General features: G+C 47.8%; 1 protein-coding gene across 4 annotated transcripts in view; it reads right to left on the reverse strand.

Moving 5' to 3' along the window:
• LOC149359216 (cadherin-like and PC-esterase domain-containing protein 1) overlaps positions 1–18,809 on the reverse strand; it is a 95,358-nt gene that overhangs the window by 62,846 nt on the left and 13,703 nt on the right. Inside the window, exon 1 of one of the 4 annotated variants that reach the window (XM_089571492.1) lies at positions 3,350–3,539. The exons of the other annotated variants lie outside the window; for them this stretch is intronic. The gene's annotated coding sequence lies outside the window, so the exon portion shown is untranslated. Of the gene's footprint in view, positions 1–3,349; positions 3,540–18,809 lie in introns of those variants that run through there. 4 annotated transcript variants of the gene reach the window in all.

Consider the following 18,809-nt stretch of genomic DNA (forward strand, 5'->3'; position numbering starts at 1 on the left):
TGTGTCATGGTGAATCTACCAGCGCGAAAGACAGCTACGAGAAAGGAGACAAAACAGGCACTGACTTCAGTTGCGAGTCAGCGCTTGTTTTGTCTCCTTTCTCGTCCCTGCCTTTCGCGCTGGGAGATTCACCATGTCAATACTGCGGTCATCCGAATAGCGTTTGTAGCCGCGATATGATGGAACTCCCACCCAGTTTTCAAAATAATTGCACCGGAAAGCCGCCAGGCTTAATTTTATTGAAGTCCCTGCCGACTGATGACGTCGATTGATTGTCACCATCAGGCGCACCAGCCTATAGTTACGCCTACTACAGGGCAAAAGCTTCTCCCATGTATCTCCAATTAACTCTGTCCTTTGCCAGCTGCGGCTTCCGTATCCCCCCAAACTTCTTGATCTCATCCGCCCACATAATTTCTGCCGCTATCTGCTACGCTTGCACTCTCTTGGAATCCATTCCGTTAGCCTTAAGGAACATCGGTTATCTTGCCTTCGCATTACGTGCCCTGCCCAAGTTTTTTCCTTCGTCTTGTTTTCGAGTAGGATTCCATTGGCCCGAGTTTGTTCCCTTACCAACTCTGCCCTCTTTCTGTCTCTGAACGTTACACCTATCATTTTCATCTCCATAGCTCTATGCGTTGTCTTTAACTTAAGCCGAACCCTTTTCATTAAACTCCACGTTTCTGCCCCATAGATGAGTACCGGTAAGATAGAGCTCTTGTATACTTTTAGGTTTAGGGATATTGGCAAACTGCCATTCATGACCTGAGAGAACCTGCCATATGCGCTTTATCAATTCTTATTCTTCTAGTTATTTCCCTCTTATGACCCAGATCAGCGATCACTACCTGCCCTAAGTAGAAGTACTCCCTTGCCGGCCCCTTAAGAGTAGGTCCAGTCATGCCTCCCTATACCAATAAAAGTCTTCCATCATCATCATAATCTTCCTTCCAATTACAGTACTTCGCTACCAGTTGTGAACTTCTCTTCCCTAGCGAAACTGTCGAACATTATTTTGGTCTTCTGCATGTTAATTTTACGACCTACCGCTGTTCTTTGCCTGTCTAACTCACTGATCATGCTTGGCAGCTTATGTCCTGTGTGACTTCGCAAGACAATGTGATCAGCGAATTGTAGATTACTTCTGCATTCCTCATTAACTCTTCTCCCGAACTGTTCCCAATCCAAGCCTCCGAACACCTCCTGTAAGCAGGCGGTAAACAGCATTGACGAGATCGTGTCTCCGTGCCGCACACTCATCCTTATTTGAATTTTATTGCTGGATTTAAGGAGGATTATCGTCGTTCTGCAGCTTTATAGATATCTTCCCGTATTTTTACAGAAGGCTCTTCCGCATTGCCTGCTGAAGTTTCCACTGAGTCAAATGCTTTCTCCTAAACTATGAAGGCTACATTTAGGGGTTTGTCATATTCTGCATACTTATCTATCACCTGATTGATAGTCGGAACATACTTGATCCCACAGCCACCGTGGTGTTACGCTATCATGGCAGCAGGGAGATCAACCACGGCGTCGTAGAATCCGTCCACGCCACCGGCTGGAGGGCCCCTCTTGAAGTGCACTTACAGCTTCGCTCTTCAGTTGTGTGTCCGACTGTGTAAACCTTTCCGGCCATACACTTGCTCGCAACTAATTCTGCTTCAGAAATCAGTATTCTCATCATTACTCTCAGTCGGATCGTGTCCACTGCAGGGCAGAGACCTAAGAAACTGATCACTAACAAGGCATGCCTTGCGACAGCCACGGCCTCCCTGTGCCATGCAGAAAACCTCCAGATCTCATTCACCCTGTCTGTTTCTCTGCAAGCATGGCAACTACTATAGCTTGATAAGAACGACTCTTGATTATTTGGTCTACGCATTAGAAGTCCCGCTAAACTCCAAACTTTGACCTTAATGCAGTCAGGATATTCTGAACGTAAAGCTGTTCTCTAAACTCCCCTGCTGTTGTCAGGTTCATCGATGACACAGTAACGATTACAACGGCGGGACTTCGTAAGCAAAAGCGCTGCATGCTCTCGTTGTTTTACGACACGGGTGGGGGCTGCGTGCTTGCAGGTTGTAAGGCAGTGCTCCCACAAAATGTCAAGCCAGTAGGTAATTCATGAGCAACCCTGATTTTATTTAAGAAAGCAATGCAGTGACTTTGCTTCAACATTTCTTTTTTTTTATCTAGGTGGTGCGGTTTTAAAATATATGTGTGCGTTGTGACTGTAAAGACCAGAGAAATCGAGAAATTAAAAAATTTCTAAGGACGATTTTGATTCTCCCTGTTCTAAATTTGAGCGCAGCTCTGTCGGCTCATTCATTGCTTTGCTGGGTCGTCGGCACGTCTGGAGACGATATTAGTGCTATAGTAGTATCAGTTGAAGAAGACAATGTGCAATGCGCAGCGCGCGAGGATGTGTATATCACTTCAATAGTAGTATCAGTAGAACAAGAAGACGTTCTGCAACGCACAGCGCGAGAGTGTGTTGCAGTTTAACACGAGGCGTGATTGGCTGCGGTGATAACCTAGTGCTTTCGTGCAGTGGCGAGCAAAGCTGAACTTTTCATGGCGCCGCGGGTTCGAGTCCCAGTTGCGGCAATGTTTCTTTACTTATTTGTGGTTTGGCTCGGTTACAACGACGACTCGCCTCAACCCATGAACGGCGCTTATGAGCTGTGCTCTATTTTTTTTTTTCTCGCACTCTAATTGGAAAGGTGCGCTGAGTTCCGGGCAAATGACGTAGCCATGTGTGCAGCTCTGGCGGTTGTGCCGTCCTTTCTTAGATGAGCAAGCGCCACAGCACCTCACGCATGCGCATGCGATGGTGAAACGAAAGTTGCGCACACGAGACGAACACAAGACGAGATGTGCACAATCACTCAGCACAGGCTTCGTGACGAGAGCCGTACAAGGAGCATAAGTAGATGAGAGATAGCGCTGCAATGGAAGTATTAAAGTATTCCTAACATTCTACTCGTACCAATAAGCTAGTTCTCTTCAATATTACAAGCCTGAGCATACGCGATGACAGCACTGGTTGAATGAAGCGACCAACGGACAGTACCAACTACAGAAAACATTGCTCAAGGATATTTCCTTTCCTGCTTAACGTTTTATGATATATCCTGAATGCCTTACTGTGCTTTACATAGAGAAAGGGCGTGGTGTAAGGGGAGAAAACAATTCGGCGCAATAAGTTTACAATTGTGTAAAAAAAAAAGATCAAACGTGCGGAACGATAAAGAAAAGCACATCATATCATGCGACCAACGAAACGATTAAATAGCATAGACGCCTCCTACCGTCGGAGCTAATGGATGTAATGGAAACACAAGCTTACCAGTCTTCACAACGGTAACCCGAGAAAGCGGCTTCAGGGAACCTCTCTTGGGTGGCGGACGCTAGGGAGCCAAATGGGACGAGGCGAGAACTCGCAGCCCTGACGACGCGTCCCGAACGGAGTCGCTGCAGCCACGGCGGGCCTCCGGACAACAACTGGGCACGCGCGAGCGGAGCGCCCGCTCCGTCTGCTCCCGAGGATCATCTGCATCCGGGATGCTCGACGGTGGAGTTGGCGGGCGCCCCCCTCTCTCCTCCTCCTCTTATCGCTCCCTTTCCTCCAGTCTCCTCCTCACCTATAGTCGCCGCTGTTCGGGAAGCCCCGGCCGATCCCTACTCCACGGATTCGAGGCGATTTCTTGCTGAAATTTTCTGCCTTCCTTTTCGTTTTTTTTTTTTTTCCACGCTTCGAAGTGCGAATGCGTGGTGCACTGTTCGCCCGCTCCTTTTTTCCAAGCGCAGCGGGCTGTCTCAAGCCCGTTTAAGCATCGTTGTTTGCTTCCAGCCTCCTACGTTATGAGGACGCTTCTATTTCCAACATTTCAATGTCGTCGCTTTGGATGTGATCATACTGTACCATTAAGTTTCCCTCCTTCAGACAGGAAAGGAAATATTGATGTCTGAAATGCTGCTTGTTGGAAGATCGCTTGCCACACGGTCCACGATTTGAAGGGTCGGCAACTTCACCAAACGCTATACTTCGCAACACAACGCCCGCACACAGCCGAACACATCGTGCAGGAAGAGCAAGCAACCGTGCGAGCGCCTTTCCCCCCAGAACGCGTCTGCATTCCTTCTGACCCTGTCCACCATCGCCATCCTTCTTTCTAAACCTATAACGTGGCGTCGCTGCTGAATTAAAAAAAAATGGCAAACGTACCACGAAACGGGCAACGCGACGCGCTCCGCTACGATTCCTTGTTCCTCGATCTACCTTAAAAGTGTGATCGATTAATTGCGCGCTTTATTTATTATGAAATCCTATAAATCCCCTACGGGATTTTTACAGGCAGGGCACAAAACAAATGGAAAAAAGTCAGGTAAGATATTGGAAGGAATGTTTAACAGCCAGAACAGTAATCTGTAAACGAAGCAAAAATGCGGGATTACAAATAAGCGAAAAAGGGTGAAGTTCTAACTTACACAAATTACCACTATGAATCGTTGTTTCATAATAAAATACATCAACAATAACTCAGTGAAACTGCTGATACATATCATTAAAAGGTTAGAAAAGAATTACATGTTGAGTATAACAACGGAAGAAGGAATTAATAGAGTTTCCTATACATTAATGTACTCTGATGAGGACTTAAATTCAAGCATTTTAGTGCAGAAAATCCTTCACTACTTTTTGAAATTCATCCAGTGTAGAACTGTATGCGGTCTATGATTCCAAGCTGTTCCACACCATTACTGTGAGCGGAAAAAGTGATTGTTTAAAGCAACCATAATGAGATAAATTTATTTAAAATCAAAGAACCTTTATGGCGTGTGGGTCTTGTATCTGCAGTGGCGATGCATTTTTGATGTATCCATATTAAAATCGTGATGCACGAGTTGACAACACTTGAAACCCCGTACGAAAAACGGTTGCGTCACAATTTCGGCACGAATGTAGTCGTTATAAGTGGCTCCGCATGGAGGTTCGCCAATTATGCCTCGCGTGAAACTGGCCAGTCTAAGGTGGTGGCGGGCGGGGAGACGTGGCTGCTACTGGTTTGTGCACGCCGTCATCGCCCACGTCTTGTCGGTGGCTAGCCGACGGCTGTTGCGACGCCATCCTTTTGGGACCATCTGTGGGCCGCAACAATGGTCACCGACGAAAATTTGGCCTGTTGAGACTAGTAGGCCATTCGCCGTAAAATAATCTTGGTGCCAGTACACAACCTGCGGTACTCATAAGGAAAGAGGTATTGTTGTTGACTTCTGGTTATTTACTTTCCGAAACGTTACCGATTTGTTATAAGGGAGTAATTACTCATTGACGTCCACCCGAGCGAAGCCATACGGCTACAAAGGAAAGCTATACAGCTTTCTCAGAAACTTCGTTTTGTCATGGTCCGGGGTTCGAATCCGGGACCACCGCTTCACCGGAGCAGTCGCTCTACCAATTGAGCTAACCGGGACGGCAAGCTTATGGTAGGGCGAGAGCGAATTAATCGATAACTCGAAGTAGGAACTGTATTGGTCAAATGTTTAGGGGAAACATGTAATCAACACAGTTCCTACTTCGAGTTATTGATCAATTCACTCTCGCCCTACCAAACCTTGCCGTCCCGGTTAGATCAATTGGTAGAGCAACTGCTCCGGTGAAGCGGTGGTCCCGGATTCGAACCCCGGACCTCGCTCGGGTGGACGTCAATGAGTAATTACTCCCTCATTACACATCTACTCCGCATTGGGGGATTCCCCTAAACATTTGACCATTACCGATTTGTTAGGTAATCATGAATCCTATCTACAGTAATGTTATTACAAATATAGATTTCAGCTCATAAACATCCTAAACACGATAGAAATATTTCGAAAAATCTAAAAAGACCAAGTCGATCTGCTTCTGGTTTTCAGTGCGAAAGGAAACGTGTGTTAGTTCAGTAGTTGCGTGACAGTTGCTAGCCCTTTGTCTGGAGTAGCATGCTAGGCTCATAACCAGGCGGACCTCTCCTTTATTCATTAAAGTCTCTCTCCCTCTCTCTCTAGCGCTTTTTGGAAGACGCGCTGAAGTGGCGATAACAAATAATCCTATTCAAGGCACGTGTTCAAGTGTTTCTAGATTTTCTCTAGAAGCTTGAAAACTGTAAAAGTTACAGATACAGGCCTAACGTTAGAAACATAATCTTGCTACTTGATTTGTGAATAGGAATTACGTTTGATATTTTCAATCTTCTGAGTAATTTACCAGTTAGCAATTTGTTAAACAATGCACTTAAAAATTCCGCAGAGCACTGCGAGTGCCTTTTGAGAAAAATATTACGTATATTATCGGGCTCCATCCCTGTCTTGAAATCAAGCTTTAGTAGGTTTAGAACCCCCGATTCAGTTACTGAGAGTGTTTTGAAACAATTTTTGATGATGCACATATCTAAGTAGTATACGGCCATCTGTTGCAAAAACAGATTGAAAGTATCTGATAAGCTTGTTTGCGGTACTTTGGCTGTCTTCCTCAAAGGCGAAATTTGTTTTATTTCTTTGGGGGTTAAGGGTCCACAATTTTTTAGGGGAATTTTTTAGGAAATTGTAAAGCACGTAACACAATTTTTTGGCAGCTTTTATTTTAGACTTCATATCACTGATGGCTTACTATGCCTCGTTCTGTTTCTTGGCAAGGAGGTAGTTTCAAAAACTTTCTGAGACGTTTAAGTCTGCGTTTGGATTGGACAATATTCCGTGTTGTCCTTGGGTTGTGTTTCTGGCACTTTTGTTTTGATTCGTAAATAGTTGCAGAGACGGAATGATATGATTTTTTCGAAAGTGCGCCCATTGTCTTAATATGTGTGTATTAGTCTTGATGTTGCCGGCATGGTGCAAGCGTGAAAGCAAGTCAGTCTAAAATGCTATCTTCGGCAGAGTTAAAGTTGTAAAATACACTTTTTGGTTTTGGCTGCCTAGTTTGGCATTAGCAGCGACAGTGTGTAATCTGCTTTATGATCCGACGGGCCATTGATTATTTCTACTTTGGACGTTTCAGGTGCAAAATGTGCATAAAGAAAGGCAAGGTTCAGCATATTTGAAGTGCATCCTTTTTTACACGTGTCGGCTCTTGCACGACTTAGCCCAGATTAAAGTGTAGCATTTCGTCTAAGGTAACTTCCGAACAGCCACAACGATACTGGATAGCCTGCCAATTTGCATGCGGGAAGTTGAAATCACTCAGCAGGATGAGTACGGCGCCTGAACCTGGTTTGCATGTAATTTAAAAGAGAATTGATGACATCGCAGTTAGACGAGCGGCTGCAATAGACGCAAACGGCAATGATAGCACGAGGGCTGAATGACATTTTGCAACTGATTGCTTGGGCGCCTTCAAATCTGGAAAGAACTATGAACCGTTTCTTTTTCTATTTAATCAAAATCGCCACCCCTCTAACACGTGTCTGCCTATCTTTTCATACAGTATTGTAATTTGGGGGAGCCATCTGTTCGTCTTTGACATCGGTTGTAGACCACGTCTCTGTTATGGCTCCAAAATCAGGTTCCAGGCCAAGAAGCAAGGATTCAAATGATCATGACTCCTTTAAAATGCCACTGGCATTTGAATTTATAACAGTTATTTCGGCCCTTCGGATGACGGCGGGGACGCAGTTTTTGCTCTGCATTCTGCTGTTTGTTTTTTTCCATCAGAAATACCCGAGCTTAAATTTACTAGCACTATGCAGTTCACTTCATAGTCCCATTTGTACAGTTCTCGGCTTAGGCCTACTCTCGCACGGACAAGGATAACCTTCTCGTTCGCATCTTTTTTAGTGCTTGCGCGCTGCCATTGTTTTTTTTCCTAATGTCGCGCACTCGAGCTGAGAAATTCTCACTGATGTAGTTTCTATCCTTCAAGTTAGAAGCAGTTCTTTGCACTTTGGTTTTCTAATGAAAGTCCAGGAACTGTAGTAACTGTAACTTGTATCTCGGCAGCGATGAGCACTCCTCGGCAGGGGACGCTGTTTGTACGGCTAGTGATCGGTCTGCTGCATAGGTCCTGGTAGATGACACCCTCATCCGCACATAGCGTCTGTGACCGACGTCCGAGTTGTCTTTACGACTATGAAGTGTCGGTGCCCCCTTAATGACGGAACGAAGCCCGGAGCATGTTCCGAGAATGCTGCTAATGTGTGCACCTTATGGGCTGCGGGGTCCTAGCGTAGCTTGCAACTTCGAAGGCAGAGTGGTCCAGTTCCACCGAATGTGAGGAGAGAGAAGCTAACGCGAAGGAAATAAGTTGACTAAGTGGATCTGAGGAGGAAAGCCCTGCTCTGCTTCCGCTCGACGTCGTTTGGTGTCGCTGCATGGTTAAGCTTTCATAAATTTTCCCGATGCGGCGACAGTGGGCCAGGACGGCAGATGAAAGGCGGCCGCACCTGGCGCAAGACAGGGTTGGTTGGAGGTAAATGGGAAAGTCCTTTGACCTGCAGCAGAGATAGTTTGGCTGGGGATTATGGTGAAGAATGACTAATGATATATGGATATATGCAGTGAATGAGTGAGTGAGTGAGTGAGTGAGTGAGTGAGTGAGTGAGTGAGTGAGTGAGTGAGTGAGTGAGTGAGTGAGTGAGTGAGTGAGTGAGTGAGTGAGTGAGTGAGTGAGTGAGTGAGTGAGTGAGTGAGTGAGTGAGTGAGTGAGTGAGTGAGTGAGTGAGTGAGTGAGTGAGTGAGTGAGTGAGTGAGTGAGTGAGTGAGTGAGTGAGTGAGTGAGTGAGTGAGTGAGTGAGTGAGTGAGTGAGTGAGTGAGTGAGTGAGTGAGTGAGTGAGTGAGTGAGTGAGTGAGCAAAACGTCGTGACAGGTTTTCTGGTCTTCCCTAACACAAGAAAAAAGCGCGCTAGGGTGCCCTTTCAAAAAACGCCCAAGCATTTGCACTCATGCGTTGCTATCGTCAGTGCCGGAGCGAGAAATACGACAGCAGCCGGCAGCGCGGTTAATTGGACCCCGGCGTCCTCTTTACCGCAAAGTCACGCCAGCGAGAGAGGAAATCGGTGTCGCCCGGATGCAATCACGTCTTCAGAGGAAAATCAAGAACAGGCTCTTGAGTCCGGTTAAGGTGGCCAGCTCAAACAGAAGGCTCTCTCTCGGTGCCACACTTTTTTCTTGGAGCATCCTCGCTTGTGTCACCTTTACCCACGATGTGTCTGCGGCATTGGTCCGCTGGGGTCTGCGCGTCGTACTAACGAGCTCAGTTTTATAGCTTCACTGAAGGCACACAACCAAAGCGTGCCAAGAAGAACTTTGTTCCGCCGCCGATGAATACCGTGGCTGAGAGGCAATCCACTTGTTTCGAGCATGCTTCTCTAAGAGCGTGAGAGAAGCATAAGCGCGATTTGTCCAGCTCAGAATTATTACTCCAGTGAATTCATTTACGCGGTAAACGCTGTCGCTACCGCATTGCACGTCATTCGCACGTTCACCTCAAGGGCAGAGGGGATGCTGCGCGGAGGGGATGGAAAGGAGGGAGGGGGCACACAGATCAACCTGTCGGTGAAACTCCCAATTAAGTAGCCCTGTGGATGGGGTCATGTTTGCGTGCAGTGGAGGTAGGGTGGGGTTAGTTACTGGCATTGTTTTTTTAGAGAAGAATAGGATCTTCAGTCAGACATATTAATTGTGCAGCAGCGCATACTTAATATGTAAATTAATGACATGTATAACACTGTTCTTCTCCTCACTTCTCTGATTTCGACCAGCCGGTTCGGACCCAAACAGCGGGAATCGTAACCAAAAAGTCAAAAGAAAACTCTTCCACCATATTTCTGCGCCTCGTGCTTTTATAAGAAATCCTATGTACACCCTAAGGCAATAATTCGAAAATCATTTTTGTCACTAGGCAAACCCTGTACGCGGTACGGAGCCTGGTGTCAGTGAGCGCGACTTTCCTTTGTGATAACAGTCATAAAGGGCTCTAAAGAACTTGAGTGAGAGATACAGACATGGTAAACAAGAGAAGGATAACGTCCTTTTGTCACCATCTTCAACTTCTGTGTCAACTCTCGCCACTAACTTTCTCGTGAGGCTCAATTGCCTTTAAAAACAATCTAGCTAATACATATCATTTCTTTCTCGTACGGCATAAAAAATTCTTTTCCGTGCAACTTTCTTACAGGTTCCTTTTTCTTTAACACAAAGCCCTCACGTTGTGTACAACATAGAGTACCGTTAATATCGCAAATGACGCGTTTCAGCAGCCAGTTAGAAGCAGCGACTAGACCTGTCGTCGCGTAAGCATTGGTGGCGCTGGCGCACACCATTGATACTCTGCAGCCACCGCGGTGGCTCAGTGGTAATGATGCTCGGCTGCTGACCAGTAAAACGCGGGTTCGATCCCGGCCTCGGCAGTGGCATCTCGGTGGAGGCTAAACTGTGCTGCGCTGTCGAAATTTCGCGGTCGAAATTTTGAATTTCGCGGTCGAATCGGCGCGGTCGAAATTTCCGTAGCTCTCACTACCGCGTCCCTCATAGCCTGAGTAACTCTGGGACTTTAAACCTCCATAAACCATTGATATCTATGGAAGTAACCGTGCGAATTAACAATGAGTGAACGGAAAAAAGACGCTCGTTATGGCATACATGATGGAAGCCAACAGCTACCGAAACCATGGTGCATAAGTTATGTTTTTCTTTTTTAATGTGTAGTTTTTCATCAGTGGGAGATTAAGAATAGCGGAAAAAACAACCACATGCCGCCGGTGGGATCCATTCCCACGAACTCCGAATTTCGCGTTGCTCAGTTGGTAGAGCACCGTACACGAAATTCGGTTCTATTTGAGGTGAAATGAGAAAGCTGAAAGAAAATTATACCTCACAGTGAAGCTTCGATGCGCTGGAAAGGTCTAGCAAGACTTTGATTTGAGCGAGTTGGTTGTAGCATGACGTGGTTTACGCAAAAAGCGCACTGACGCTAAAAGATGGAGACAACACACACAAGACAGGACTGGCGCCATGTCCTGTCTTGTGTGTGTTGTCTCCGTCTTTGAGCGTCTGCACGCTTTTTGCGTAAACCATGTCATGGAAAGGGCCTTACGTGTGGCAGGGATCAGTTCGGAGTGCATCCCACAGCGCCAAACACTGCGCAAAGCCCGAAGGCACGTATACCTGGACTCACATTGTGCTCGTGTCAGGAAGGCTGCAGTGCTAGCATATGCGAGAAGGAAAAGGAAAATAACAAGATTATTCGAAGAGCAGCGCTAGTATGCATCCGCCAAATTAAACTGTCGGTGCTTCTCATCAGACCCTGAAAGTGGAGAACGCCACCCGCCTCAACAAAGGGCTGCCCCATGCGCCGGAATGCGCAGCCGTGGTCCGAGCCGATTGCACGAGCGGTTAAAGCCCTCGTCCACCCACGACGCATCCAGTACATGGAGCAAGCCCTTTGGGGAGGCCACATGACATGCATCTCACTGGAAGCTGTCAGGCGGGCTCAATCCCCACGGCACTGGCCGTCCGATAGCTGACGTGCCGCGTCGCAGCGCGCTGACGACCATCGTGGCGCTGTTGCTTTCTTTTTCCTTCCGGTAGGACGCCGCTTGTTGAAGGGGCTGGTCTCAAACCACTACAGCCACCGAATGCTCTTTAGACGACATCCCCTTGCAGCTCGACTGAAGAAGCCAGTGTCGCCTAACCCAAAGTTTTGCTGTTTTAGACTCTCTCGTTCAGCCGCCGCGGGTTATGCCTCTCGGCTGCTGACCCGAAAGACGCGGGTTCGATCCCGGCCGCGGCGGTCACATTTCGATGCATGTGAAAGCCACACGGGCGCACACGGGCGCCTTTTGCGCCGTGTGCTTTGCGATGTCAGTGCACGCTAAAGATCACCAGGTGGTCGAAATTATTCCGAACCCCACTACCTCTTTCTCTCTTTCCTTTCCTCAAAACTAATTTTCCAATTTACCTATCATCGTAGAGACGGTCCACTGTCCCGTTTCCTTACTCCAAACCACGACATCAAAGAGCAGTCGCCTTCTGAGGTTGAGCGTGATTCTACAGCAGTATCATTAGCACACTAAGTATAAGAAGGGCAAATTGAATGGAAACGCGGACGCACTTAGCCGTTCTTTCTAATCGGACCGGGGTGCTCTTCATGTATCCAAAATTGCTACTTTAGTTTTTTTTCGTGCGTTTGTGTGTGCGAATGTGTATCGTATCATGGTTGGTTTTCTCAGCATACATGGGTCGCGAGAAATTTTCAGTGCGAGCTTTTCTACAACAGTTCTAGTAACGAGATTGTAGCAAATCCTCTTTTGAACTGGTTTACTCGAAGGGGAGTTGAGTGCTTGCTTGGGCACGTGATTTAAGTTTCAGAGACGGCTCAAAGAATTCGGTCAACGTCAAAGAAGACAACGTTGCGAGTGGCATACTTCTGCAAGTAATTGAGTCGTCTCTTCGTGCAGCAGCGGCGACTTCTACCCGCCGGGACTCGTCTGGGGGGGAGGAGGCTGTTATAACTCAGATTGCGACCCGTGTTTGACCAGCCGACGACCCCAAAGAAGGATGCCACTCTTAGAAAGCGTCTGCGGGATTTTCTCACGCTTCGCGGGGTGGGGATAACCTTCCCGGAGAGGGACGCCAAGGGGACAGCGACCTACGACGGACGGAACCAAGGGCACCCGTTCGGGGGAATAAAGGGAAGGAGCCATGAATTACCCGTTTCCGTCAGGAGCCGGCCCCACTGTAGAGAGTTCGCCGCAGTTGAGGGCCGTGGCGTCGCAAGGACCACTTGTGTTTTCGGTGACACGGAGCCGCTTGCACCGCTGTTGCTGCACTACAGGAATTAGCAGCGGACTTGCAGTTTCTCCTCTCCTGTTCTTACGGTTTGACTCTGCAACGACTGACTCCGCGTGCAACAGTGCTGTGCAGTTTTGATTGGCGTCCATCTTGGGAAAATGTGCCTCGTGTTGGATTGGCCTCCGCCTGATGGAGAGGCGGAACCTTAGGGGATTTACGGACGGTGCTGAGTGCGAAAGGACGCTCTGGGCACTGTCGAAAAGGCTCACCCAGTCGCTCGATGCCATTAACTTTTAATTCTTGATTCTTTGCTCTTCTATCTTCAGTATGTAAATAAGTTTCGCAGAAGTGCCATTAAACCCGCTTGTTTTCGTTTTCCCCAACTTCGAAACTTCAGTCTTTCCACAGCCCGAAGACTCAACACGCTACAAAACGGAACCCAGGGTTCGAGATAGCCTTTGTGCCGCGACATCAGTTAAAAAGGCAGCTTGACAAATTTTCTACATATAAGGTGGGTGATGTGGCTGGAAGTAACGTTTCAATCTATAAAGGTGGGGTGAGATACGTGCCATGATGGCATGAAGAAAGGCGCGCAAAAGGACGATGGTTAAAAAACTGATGGTGCAAGATAAGGGTGCGTTTGTGGGGACGAAAAGACAGCGACAATAACTCAGACTTTGTTTTTGAGAGATGAAACACTGTCTTCACACAAATGAGAAGAATAAGGCGTGATTTTGTAGCACCTCGAAAGAATTGGCTTGCAAGGTTACGTAAGGCATGGACGCCGTACTGTAGATGCATGTCCTAGCTGAGATCTAACGGATTATTTACAAGCGAGTTATTTTACAGGATTTGGGGCGAGCCGGAAATGTCTTTTTATAAATGCCACTGTCTTGTAAGCTCACAATATGGTGCTCTAACGTATAAATTCAAAGTTCGGTTTTTAGACAGTGCTATGCCTGAGTTACCAAACAAAGAATGAAAAATGCACGCTCACGACGTCTACTGTTGTGCCTCCTCACCTACGAAATAAAAATCAGAGAGATGCCAGTGTGAAAGGAATAGCAAAAATGTTGGAGATCACTGAGGCCCCGCATTTGTGAAATGCGTAAGCGTAAGTTTTCAAACTTAGTGCCATGTTTCGTTTTCAAATTTGGCGCCACGCATTGACTCCGCCCACACTTTCCGTCACGTGGTGCCACACTTCCGGCGTTTTCCAAATTTGGCACTACTTTTACTATGGCCCCGCCCAGTTTTTGGACATTTTTAGGTTTAATTAATTAATTAATCAACCCACCTCAACCCCTCGATTTACGATAGGAGATTTTTTGATGCTCTATCCGATGGTATAATTCTTTTTCGCATAAACCCATTCGTTCGGACGTAATCGTGCGGACAATCTCCGCAAACATAGCCATACAATGCTTACACATTAAAATGCTGCAACCGCCGCGGTGGCTCAGTAGTTATGGTGCTCGGCTGCTGACCCGAAAGACGAGGGTTCGATCCCGGCCGCGGCGGCTGAATTTTGATGGAGGCGAAATTCTAGAGGGCCGTGTGCTGTACGATGTCAGTGCACGTTAAAGAACCCCAGGTGGTCGAAATTTCCGGAACCCTTCACTACGGCGTCTCTCATAGCCTGGGTCGCTTCGGGATGTTAAACCCCATAAACCAAACCCTAAACCAAACCATTAAAATGCTGCTGAGGAACTCTCGGAGGGCGACATGGGGGCGAAAGTTAATGGAGACACTAATGTACAACTCCCCGTCCTGGTGGGCTTAAACCAGGCGTTTCTTGCCAACATGTATGACTGGATTCCTTTCCCGTCTCAGCGCGCAGGATTTCATTTTGGATTTAGTCAGCCACAGTGAGCATAAGAGCAACGGCCTCTCAACCCTTGCCTTTTTCCTATACGTGTCGAAGGCTTATGACTGTGTCCTACCAGAATCCATTCTCACTCAGCTACATCGCATGAAGGCGAAAGGCGCATTCTATGCTTCGTTCAAAAATTTCTCTGCGACCCTAGGATGCAAGTCCGCCTTGGAAAGACATTTAGCAGCATAAGGACACCGCATCGAAGAGTGCCATAAGGAAGTGTGTTATCGCCGCTGCTGTTTAACATTGCTATGGCAGCTTTGCCAGGCTCCGTACCATTGGCCGTACATCGCTGCGAATGTCCATCTATGCTGAAGAGATCTGTATGTGGGTATCCGGTTACCGCATAAGCGTTTAGCGCTGATAACGCAAGAGGGCTCTTTCTGCAATAAACACCCATTTGGCCACGTTGGGTCTCTCCCTGTCAGCAGAGAAGTCCTGATTCGTGCTGTTCCCGGACGAAAGACGTCGCTGCGTGCGCTTAGACCTACGAATACGGGGAACCCAGATTCATCAGGCATATGCCACGCCAGGTTCGTGGGCGTGATCCTTGAGCCATGTCTGACGTGGAGGAGAGCGGAGAACAGCATTGTTTCCTCCTCGTTGCCAACGCTAAACGTACCGAAACGTTTCGCAGGTGCAACGTTGGGCAGTGGTCCTTCAACAATGCCGAAACTACACTAAGCTAATGGTACCAGCAGATATTTATTTTCTGCCTTTTCTGCCGCCCTCAGACAGCCAGCATAAGCGCCAACAGGAAAGGCCTAAAGGCTTGGCTGGGAGTTCCACGCCAAACTTCTTCTACCAAGGCCTTAGAAGAAGCCCGTTGTTTTGCATTACGTCTGCAGGCCTCCAAAACACTGCTTCTGCAATTAGTTCACCTTGGAGACACCCGGACAGGTGAGGTGCTGCTTCGTCGACTACGATCGAGGACCCAAAATTACTCCTCTGCAGCCCGTACACATTAAGCACGCTGGATTGGCCACCCACGGGACGCAGGTGTCAGCAGAACATGCCGTGGTTTTATGATGACATTCATTGCTGCCTCGAAATCCCAGGCTTACGCACAAAACGATCGCTATCTCTGTCAGAAGTAAGGTCCTTGGTCCTTGAACATTTTAACAGTGTCTGATGGCCACTTTTGGGACTCAGATAGCGTGGTCGGGCGGGAAGGAAGTCAGAGACGTGGTAGAGAGAGAGAGAGAGCTGGAGGGCGCTGAAGAAGACTTTATAAGTTTATTTACATATCTACATGAGTACGTGGCAAACAAGAAGTATCTGAAAGGATCCTTCTAGCATAATCATTCTGCAGGTTTTATACCCTCGCAGGTCCCTAGATCTCTAGCTGGGGAATCTAGACACTCGAGGAATGTCCAATCAAGGATCCCTCAAGCCGACTTGGGGAAAAACGCACCGCAGGAGGCAGCACCGTTTTCCTCTCGCAGCGGATCCGGTGGTGAGATCACATGTTCCGATGGTCACGTCGATGAAGACCCCATGAAGCAAAAGCCGTGACCTTGACCATTGAACTCCATTTCTTGGAAGGTCAACACTTCCAAGGTCATCCTCTACTATCCGCAGGTAGCGTGGATAAAGACGGCTTGCCTTACCGTCGCCGTTCTCCGGCAAGGAAAGACGGGGCGTTTGTTTTCCACGGCGCCGTCTGGTCCTAAGCCATTGGGGGCGCACTGCCGCAATGCGAGGTGGAGCCGGTCCCCTTTTCTTCCCGCAGACGGAAGAGAGAATGTTATCGGCTGTCGCCGCCGGGAGTCGACCCCGCGTCATCGGCAGCCCTTGGGAGAGTCCGCTGCAGCCGAGCCGGTTATCTCACACGACGTTGGCGAAACGTAACACCGCCTACAAGTACAATTTTGCACTAATGGCTCTGTGAACAGGCATGAACAGTCACGGTCAGCTGCATTTGTAGCGCTTGACCTTGGAATATCTTAGGTCGCGCACCTGCGAAGAATAGCGTAGTCCACCTCGGCTGAATAATTGGCCATTGCAAGGTCGCTTAAACGTCTATCTTTCTGTAGACCACAGAGAGTCTCTGTCATTCTGTTTGACTAGCCTGCTCTACAGCGCCTGCAACGAGGAGCTCCCAATGATAAACTTAGCCACCCTGTTCTTACCTGGATAAGGAAGCTACAGTTGAAAGGATTTACGGTTTGCTTCCTGTGGCTACCATCTGACGTTGCGGCAGACGTTCTTGCTCAAGAAGTTAAGAAGCCCAGTCTTATCCATCATCAGTGGCTGTCCCAAAGGACGAGAACTTCGCTAGGCAACTGGTGGTGCAACGCTCTTCTGCACTTCGGCCACCTTTGCACCTCCCTTGCGTTACGCGAGGATTGTCGCGCGCGCGACATAGCCCCTCTCTTGTATCGACCACGCACGAACTCTGCCTGTACGCCAGTACAGATGCACAAGATTAACCGCTCCATCTCGCCTATGTGTGTACACTGTGCTGTAGTGAATGATATGGACCGGACCATTACGTTTTAGTGCGCTCGCGTTTTTGTGCCGAGCGCGAGACAATCTTGGAAAACATGAGAAGAGTGAACGTTCCCACGGAGGACGTCTCACGTATCGTGTACCCTGAGGGCTCCCGAACTGAGCGACAATCAGTGTGATGACCACTATTGACGTTTTTTAGAGGACTTGGCCTTTTGGAATAGTGGCAGAGACGCGATCACTTAAATAAGTGTCTCAGGCGGAGCAGTTGCCTACACGCCTCTATGCGACTAAATGCGCCTGTTCATTTCCAGCGCACAGCAGTGGCACTGGCTGCGTTGTCTAAGTATCGAGGAGCACTCCTGTAGTCTCTGAGAGGTGGAATTTCCCGTTCTTGCTCCATATCGCTGCTTACGCACTTGTTCTCAGCACATAAGGGTGAGCGCGGAAGGAGGAAACAATGTATCCTCGAACTCGTGACACCCGTAGCCGCGTAACGCTAAGCAGGAGCCTTCGGCGCGGTTGAGCAGGGTCGCCGTTGCCACCTTTCAGCACGAACAAAAGAGGCCGCCTGTCAGCCGATGGGGTCAGGCAGCCGCTCTCTTCTGCGGGGAATGCACTATGGGCACGGTGACGCCGAAGCGGGGAGCTTATCTTTGATTCGGACAGAGCGCCCTCCACTCTGGTCGTTCACTCCGGGGACCGTTCGTCGCTCGAGAGATTCGCTATCGCCACGGCTCGATGAGCAGCTATACGCGCACGGAGTGGCCGTGTACCCAAAACTTGGAAACATTATGCTTCGAAGTTCGTGTCATTTCTTAGGCGTCAGATTTTTGGATCTTATTAATTTGTTTCTCACCGTACTGTACAGGGGGTTTCACCTAAGACTTAATATAATTTTAAAATAATTGAGTTTTTAAGTAAGAAGAGCGCTTTTAACGCCTTGTCAGCGCTGTAGTGCATCAGAATACAGCTAAGACGTGCTAACTAGCAGTCTGGTTAACTAAAATTGAATAGTTAACTTTTCACTATAACTCTAAGGCTCCTTAATTTTGAGAGGCGCGTAGCCCACCATAATAAATAGCCATATAAGTTTTCAGAATTTCGACAACGTTAGCCGCGGCGCTGAGGCCGAACAGATTTTGGTTATTTCGACGCGTTACATTACATGTACTGGAGAAGTTGCTTTCCCGGCAAACTTCTCGAAAACGCATGTATCTTGGAGCGATGCAACCAAAATTTGTTGAGCCACAGCGCCGAGGGTAACCGCGTTTTCGAAACTCTAAAAGCTGATACGGATATTGATTATGGTGTACTACACGCCTCTGAATAATTAAGGAGCATAATAGTAATAGTTACAAAGTTAACTCTTCAATAGTAGTTAACCAGCCTGCTAGTTAGCAGGTCTTGGCCGTTTTCTGATGTACTACACCGCTGACAATGCTATGCCGAAAAAAGCGCCCTTCTAACTCAAAGGGCCATTTTTAAAAACTGTGTAAAATCTTAGGTGAAACACCCTGTATATGAAAGCACCTACTTTTCATTTACTTAAAGCAAATTGTCGAACTGCGCACATGTTGATTCAAGTGATTTTATCCAACAACTTACCGACTAGAGGCTTGCTAGAGGCAGGAACCACACGACCATCTTGCACTATATGCACAACAGCTTGGCCGGTAAGTAATCCTTAGGCTGTGTCCATTTAATAGCGTG

The sequence above is a fragment of the Amblyomma mixtum genome, chromosome 2 (assembly GCF_055824585.1).
Source record: "Amblyomma mixtum isolate Tamu chromosome 2, ASM5582458v1, whole genome shotgun sequence".
Taxonomy (NCBI): Eukaryota; Metazoa; Arthropoda; class Arachnida; order Ixodida; family Ixodidae; genus Amblyomma; species Amblyomma mixtum.